The sequence below is a fragment of the Phyllostomus discolor genome, chromosome 1 (genome assembly GCF_004126475.2).
Source record: "Phyllostomus discolor isolate MPI-MPIP mPhyDis1 chromosome 1, mPhyDis1.pri.v3, whole genome shotgun sequence".
NCBI lineage: Eukaryota > Metazoa > Chordata > Mammalia > Chiroptera > Phyllostomidae > Phyllostomus > Phyllostomus discolor.
Window position 1 is genome coordinate 89,062,387 of NC_040903.2, and position 8,439 is coordinate 89,070,825.

Genomic DNA, 8,439 nt, shown 5'->3' on the forward strand with positions numbered 1-8,439 from the left:
GTCAGGTTTAGCATGTGGCCCCTTTTTGTCTACACTAACAAAAAACACAACAAACAAAACAAACAGAATGGCAAAAGCTCCATTTCTCAAAGAATAACTAAATCATTTTGCAAAATTACATAATAATTGTTATTGCTATGAAGAGAGTTGTGAAGATTAATTAACAGAAATCTGATTTAAATTAGAGTTGGAAGGGACTGCTGGGGAAGCTCTCATGCCCTCCGACTCATTGTCAGGTACCTGAAACAGGAAGAGAAAAACTATCTCCAAGAGGAAGGTTTTCTTCTCTACCTCTCCAGCAAGAAGAAGGAGGATCTTTTCCTCACCTGGCAATCACTCAACCAGTGAAAAGACTGTTAGCCCTCAGCTGATGAAAAGCTACACTTTGAACTCCAAGTTTCCTCTGATGAACTCTTTGTTACAACAGCCCCCTGAGCTCTCCCTTTCCCCTATAAAAAACATTTCTCTCCTTTGTTCTCTGGACTTGAGCAAGCTTTGCCATTTGATCATATGTGCCAAGTGGCAATTGTTTGTTGTTGCCGAATAAACTTATTTTGTGACAGAAATATCTGGCTCTCTTTGTGTTTCAGGCCAGCATTATTTGGCGTCTTCTCACATGAGGAGGATCCAGAGCAGACCCCAGACAACTCTGAGGCTGGTGAGCATACGATATGGGTTCAGTGCTCACAGAACCAACTGAACTCAGTGCTTCCTCTCTAACCCTGGAATTTGAGGGTAAGTCTTCATTCTGGATCCTAATTTCTACTCTGCATTTTGAAGGTCTCCAGGCTCTATGTGGGATCCACTTTCAGTCTTTGTCCTTTTCTGGTTAAGACCTTATTTCGTCTGTGAGTATACAGTTGGCACTTCCACCAGACTTTCTTGAAATCAGGCTCTTCCACTGGAATTATGTGAGTTTTGGTTCATTCCCTTTGGAACCAGGCTGTCCCATTGGAACTGTGCCATTCAGCCTTTGGCCTGACTCATTTGGAAGAAGGCAATTCAACTGGGACTGCACTGTTCAGCCCTTTGGTCCAATTCCTTTTGGAACTGCACTGCTCCTACCGGAACTATGCTTTTCAGCCTTTGGTCTGCCTTTTTGAAATTGGACAGTTCCTACTGGAAATATGTTGGCATTTGGCCTACAAATTGTTCAGACTTTTGCTGTAGGAAAAGAAAAAAAAACCCTTGGAAAAATGGGATCCCAGTTATTTAAATACTTTGAGGGCACCCCTCCTTTGGGGACCTCCCGGCTGATTTTATGTTTAAAACATGTCCCTCATCGTATACATTTCTAACTAAATGGACCAATTTTTCCAAAGTTATTTAGAACACCAATGGCCATTATGAAAAACTTTCAAACCCTTCAAATGTAGCTTTTCTTGAAAACAAATTGGACAACCATAATTCTGAAAATTTTTCAAAACTGAAGGGAACACTGATTTTGACTGGAATTTTGCGGCTTCTAAATATTACCAGTACTCTAAAATTGCCTCCTTGCAAAATAAAATATTTTGATTAATTGAAGGAAACTAACAGTTAAACATGTTTCTCACCCCAACTTCTTTGTCTTGGACTCTATACCTCTGGCACCATCATCTTTCTCTCTCCTTTCTTTTAAGCTCCACCTCTGGTGCTATCTTTCCCCTCTGAACTTTTCCCCACTCCTTTCTTCTTTGAACCCACCAGAAACTGCCCTGATATAGGGAGATCTGGCCAGATTGTGGGGCCAAGAAGGGGTCAAGTAAGGGAAGGGCCCAGAGACAGTACAGGGGAGTCGGTGTTCCCTGGATAAAGAGAAAACACCCAAAGCAGCATGGCAACATTGCAATGCCCCTTTAAACCAACCTAGTATGGTGCATAACAACAGATTCCCCATCTGGGTGTAGATGAAGAGCAGGAGGAAGAGTTTACAGATGGGCAAGCATGAAGGATGAAGGGAAAAGTTCTCCTATTCCCTTCCAGAACATGGCAGCAGGGGGAGGTGCTGACCTTCTGGTCTAGCCTGGAAGAAGGAATTCCCATCTGTCACACCGGAGCAGGACTGGCATGGATGGTTTCAGGCTGCATCCTTGTCCTACTCTTCTTCTGGGATCTGCACATGGATGCACAAACTGGAGTGCTTGCCATCTCTAGGGGCTGGAGCAGCCTCAGGTAATGGGGCTCCGTGGAAGGAGCCTCTGAGTGACTGGCTGCAGCAGTTGGCAGCAGCCCCAGACCCATGGAATGGAAAACAGCCTTGGAGTGGCAATGGTGGTGCCCACCCCACACACACAGACTCCAGGAAGAGGGACTGAAGCCAGACAGCCATCTGCTTAGCAGCCTTGGGCTACAGATAAAGATGAAACAAGATTTCCGGATACTATTTCTTGTTCTGAGGGTGGCTGGGTTTTGTTTGTGTGAGATTGGCCTAGAGCCTGGGAGTCTCCCATTCCCCCAAATGGTGCAACATCTTAATAAAGATCTCTTTCCTTCCCCACCAGCCTTTGTCTTTATGCCTGTGTTTGGCAGTGGGCACTCAAACCCCACTTTTGTTTGGTAACAGCCCCTTTAAAGTTAAACCTTTTGAGAATCTTTAAAAATTTTTCAAGTTTTTTATGTTCCCAGGATTAAGACTGAATTGTAAGCTATAGTTAAAAGAATTTTCTCAAGTAACTGAGGACTCCCATAAGTTTGCTAAAGAATTTAACTTAGATAGTTATTCAAACTTACCAACCTGATTTCTCAGATTTATGTCAATCAATCCACATGCTTGTTTATGAGGACCAAGCCAAGCATAAGATGAACGGGATTTAGCAAAACAAACCTCTAATTTTTGCAAAATGCTAGAGCACTTGTTGAAGACTTCCACCAAACATTACAACAGCTTTCTTAAAGCTTGTTGATTAGAACAAAATTTGGGCTTGCTCAAAATAGTCTGATGAATCTGTTTATGACTGTTATAATTGACTTCAGGTTGCTTCCAAAGGAAATTCTGGCCTTCCTTCAAATGTTGAATCCACCTGAGTAGCTTTTAATTCCATGTTTATTAATAGGCTAAACTGAGATCTTTTTCTTTCAGTAAAAAGGATCAGGATGAAATGGGAAATTATGCGCACTACAGATTTGGTTATATTGGCAAATCAGCTTGCTCCCACCCAAATGAGTCAGCTAAAAGGAAGACTGCTAAAATTACAAGTTTTCAACTCTGGCAAATGAAAGTCTCTGTATAAAGCCCAAACTCTCCCAAATTCTACTAGTTTTACAAAAAGCTAGGCCATTGAAAAAGATTGTCACAAATTTGAGTGCTTTAGGTACCTTCAGCCTTCTAACCAGCCCTTCTAATGTCCTGCTAATTCCCAAGATAGGGCTCCAATGAGCTACAGAGGCCCTTCCCAGTTCTCCCTCATTATTGGCTTGGGGAAAGCACTCTCCAGATCAGCAGTGAGTCTCTCTGTGTCCTTATCGACACCAGAACCACACTCTTGGTGATCAATGCTATAAAGTAGCCTCTGCCTCAGAGATCTAAAACAGTTCTAGTAGTGGGGATCTCTAATAAATCTCAAGAAGTTACTGTCTATGAACCTCTTTTTGTTTGAATCCTTGGAGATACACTTGACCTTTCTCCTTACTTTCTCTATGCCTATTTACTTATTAGGCCAAGGTGTCTAGAAAAGTGTCATGGCAGAATTTCTTCTTCTCAAATACTTCTAGAATTTGACAGTAGCCAATCAGGTAAATTAAATGACCCTTCAGGATCTTTTATTTGTGACAATAATATAGCTAGATCTATAGTTGTTATATCAGCCAGTCTTTATGATCAAAATCTTCAACTGATATTGGCAGTATTCACAGTATACTTCCGATCACTACCAAAATAGATCCCTCAAAACCCCTTCCAAGAATCAATTAATGTCTTGTAGGTAAAGAAGCCCTTCAAGGCATAAAGCCCATAACAGAAGATTATGAGACTCAGGGCCTCATTACCCCTTGCACTAGTCCTGTAATACTCTTATTTTACCTGTGAGAAAACTCAAGGACCAAGAGTAGAGGTTTGTCTAGCACTTCCCAGCAATAAACGACGTTATTGTTCCTTGATGCCCTGTTGCTTATAACTCTCAAAAGTTACTAACATCCATCCCAACGGAATATAAATTCTTACTGCAATTGATTTATACAGTGCATTCTTTAGTATGCTAGTTGATGAAGCTCACCAATACCTGTTTGCTTTCACTTGGAGAGGAAAACAATTCACCTGGATAGTAATGCTTCAGGGTTTTCCTGACAGTCTTTATTTCTCACAAATCCCGAAGATTGATCTGGGTGACCCAGAATTTCCTGGGGTTCTACTTTGTTGCAATATGTGGACAACTTGCTTCTTTGCTCTTCTTCTGAAGTCTTCTCACAGGAAGACAGCATCCACTTGTTAAATATTTTATGATTTAAGGTATATAAGTTTGAGAAAAAATAGTTTTCCCAACCCTAGGTTTGATGGCTGAGGGTACTTGATATCAGAAAAAGGACTGCATCTAGATCCAGATTGGCTTCATGGTATTTCATGTTTCCCAGAATCCCAGAGTAAGCATCAATTGTGAGGTTTTCTTGGGCTAGTTGGTTATTGGGGAAATTGGAACCAAAATATTTCTCATATGGCCAAACCCCTGAAAGTTTTACTAAAGAACAATAACCCTGACCCAATTTCATGAGAAGAATGGGACAAACAAAGATTTTAAAGTCTCAGATGAGAATTTGATGAACTAAACTGCCATTGAGCATCTCAATTATCAGATTCCCTTTCATATGTGGAACAGAAAAGAAAGCCCTTGGGGTACTCATCCAAAGACATGGGGACCACCATTGACCCACAGAGTAGTACAGTCAGGAACTGGACCCTGTGTCATAGGGATATCCCCCTTGCCTTAAAGCCATTACTGCCACTGCCCTTTTGTTTCAGACCACTAAGGAAACCATTGAGGGATCACCTTTAACCATCTTTGTAGCCCATGCTGTAGAAACCCTCCTGAATTCTCATCACACTCAGCATTTTTTTCAGTCAGCCATCTCACCTCCTATGAAATAGTTTTGTTAACTGCTGCTCACATAATTCTTCCATGTTGTAATAACTTTAACCCTGCTACTCTTCTCCCCTCTGCTACAGATGAAGCCTCTCGTGAGTGCATAATGCTGATGAATCACCATCTGACCCCTTGTGATGATCTGCAGGAAACTCCTTTGAGTAATGCTGACTTTTAATAGTTCACCGAAGGTTCTTATGTAAAAGATGATAATGGCAAATATTGAGCTGGATTATGTAATATCAACATTTTTGATGTAGTTAAAACAGCACCTTTGCCTTTGGCTATTATGAGCCAATAAACTGAATTTTGTATGTTTGCATGGTCCTGCCCTCTAGCTAACTGCTATCATCTGTACTAGTAGAAGATATACTTTCAAAGTGGCACTTGATTTTGGAATGTTGGGGAAGCAACATGGGTTTCTTACTTACAGGGGAAATAAAATTTAAAATGGCCTGTTATGTTCAGGAATTACTGGCAACTGTACATTTACCTGCTACTGTAGCTATTACTAAAATCCCAGGCATTCTAAACATGGCTCTCTGGAAGATACCAGAAGTCCCCCTGCTGATGCTTCCTTGAGGAATGCTGCCCTTAAAGGAATCAACTGTGTTGGACCTCTGTCAAGGCCCACTGGGATATTCCCCCAAATGATAACTTCAAAAAGCTGGCTACAGTAGCCCAATAATTGGCCTCGGAGAAAGAAAAACAATATTGAAAATCCAACAATTGTTGCTTCATAAAAAATGAAAGCTCTGTTTCAGGACAAACAGCAACCTAGTCCTGCTGCAGACCCTTAAAATCCCCAACCTTAACTCGTACATTGATTGAAACTTTGGGCCACTGTAAAAAATGATAGCATTCATGAGTCAGTGTTGGTGGGAGAATATTAATAAGGCTGCAAGAAGTGCCTGTCTCACTTTTCCCTCTGGTCCAAGGAACAACTCGGGGAAGCCAGTTTACACTGTTCCCAGATATTTTAAATTGCCTAATGGACTAGTCAAGGTTTGGAAATGGTTTTCATATAGCTTCCCCTGTCTCATGGATATAAATATGTCTTAGTCATGGTCTGTATGTTTTCTCATTAGACTGAAACTTTCCCTGGTAGACAGGCTACTGCCTCTTCTGTAGCTAAAGTCTTTTTGTAAAAGATTATACCTACCTGGGAAATGACTCTCAGCCTCATAGTGGCTGAGAAACCTATTTTCCTAGGCAGAATCTTCAACAAGTCTGTGCTATTTGGATAGTTTTACAGTACTTTTACTGTACTTAACCACCCGCAATACTTAGGTGGAATCAAATACACTAATGGAAACATTTGGAATCAATTGGCAAAATTTGTACAAACCATCCAAATACCTTGACCAGAAGCACTGCCACTGGTCCTTCTAAATCTCAGACCCAGCCCCTTTGGAACTCAAACTCTTAACCTTTGAGATAGTTACAGGGTGTCCAGTACCCTGGCCCCTGCCTCTTTTGATCTACAGCTGGTAAAAGGAGACTGTCTTCAATCTCCTTTGACAAGCCCCTGTCAGGTAATTCTAACTAACTCTTACATCACCAAACTCCAGGGAATAGACCCCAAGATTTTCATGACACATGGAAAGAAAGCACCTAACCATGACTGAATGTACAGACCATATGGTGAGTTGAAGAAAATTTCCTGAAATTGAAGCAGATGACATCTGATAAGAGCTATCCCAAGGTATTCAGACCAGGCCTGTTAGGATGTTTAAATTCACAGAGTCTCTCTTTAATTTAAATTATTAATCAACTCTGGATTCTTATCCAAATTCATAGTTTCTGAATTTGCAACCTACAGACTGTATTATTAGTAAGACATCCTGTTCCAGTTTCTTTTGAGATAACAACACTATTTAATTGCTTCATGTTTTATTCCTATATCGTGTCATCCCAAACTGCTTGTTTAATTATTTTCAGTTCTGAGTGTACCTTTGCCATATTCACTATTCTAAGACATAGACTTGAGATGGAAATCCTTGAGAATTCATACCCTTCCATGTAACTCAAATGTGACCAGTACAGGTTTCCAGTGTGTTCAGGGTTTTTGTTTGCTTGTTTTTTGACATGGGACAAAACATCCTTCCTGGCATCAAGGGACAAAAGGCCACTGAATCTGGAAAAACTTAACTCATAATCAGTGATGCTTTCAGAGAAAAATCTTGTTCAAAAGGGGGAACTATGATTAGTAAATAGAAATCTCATTTAAATTAGAGTTGGGAGAGCCTGTGAAGGACCTCTCATGTCCCACCATTTATTTGCCAAGTACCCCAAACAGAAAGAGACATACTTTCCATCACTAGTAGGAAGGGTTTTTTTATTCCACTATTCTAGGAGAAGTAGGATCTTCACCTCTCCTGGCAACAACTCATCCAACGAAAGACTTACAACTCAGCCAATGAAAAGCCACTGCACTTTGAATTTTGTTTCTTCTAATGGATTCTTTGTTTACAATAACACCTTTGAATTCCCCTTTTTTCATACAAAAAATTCTCTCCTTTGTTCTCTAGACTTGAGTGTGGTTTGCCATTAGACTGCCTGTGTCAGATTGAAATTGTTTGTTGTTTCCAAATAAACCCATTTTTACTGGGGAAATATCTGGCTGTCTATTTTTAAGGTCAACAGAGTTACAGGCTAAAGTATACCCCTCTGATAGTCATTTCCATTGTTGAAGCCCAAAAGTCAGGGTGAAGAGATAGTTACTTCATCATGTGCTATGCAGTGAGGTTGCTGCTAGTGAAAGATGGTGCATTCTTGCTCAATTTTTGGTTGAATCATTGTTATGTAATTATTCAGATTTCATGAACAGTGTCTTTAGACTTACTCTAACTCAGTGGCCTTTATTTTCCAGGATAAGATGCCACTTGTAATCCTACTTTACTGTCCTTATATAATTTTCCTTTTTGAAGTAGATAATTTGTCCAATAAACCTACAATCAGGAGAGTAGAAAGGTGTCCAATACCAGGTGCAAGAGAGCTGTGAACAGATTATTGCTGGGTAAAATCCAAACAGCTGTCTACCCATGGCCTTAATTTTCATATCTTTAAAACAGGGATATTAATAATTTGTACCTCATGGGGCTGTTGTGGGAGTTTAATTGAGGTTATATAAAGTGGTTAAATTGTGTTTGGCATAGATTAAGTGCCAAACAAATGAATTGAGATTCACCCTTCAATCAGGGTGAATGAGCTTTAAACACAACACAGATGATAAGCTATGGGCTTAAGTAAATTCAGATTTAATTAACTGTCAGCCAAGTTAAAACCTGCAGTAGAACCCTAATGAATGTAGCACACAGCTGTTGGTAACTAACTATGGAGGCTCCAGAAAGTGGACCATTTGCTTCTAACACCTACTTTCACA

At 40.3% G+C, this 8,439-nt stretch overlaps 1 long non-coding RNA gene across 1 annotated transcript; it reads left to right on the forward strand.

Annotated features, from left to right (window-relative positions):
* Positions 1-527: 527 nt before the first annotated feature.
* Positions 528-5,764, forward strand: LOC118500014. Its single transcript, XR_004902539.1, has 3 exons — positions 528-735; positions 3,638-3,714; positions 5,138-5,764. It is a non-coding gene; the product is annotated as an uncharacterized LOC118500014 (long non-coding RNA).
* The last annotated feature ends 2,675 nt before the right edge of the window (positions 5,765-8,439 follow it).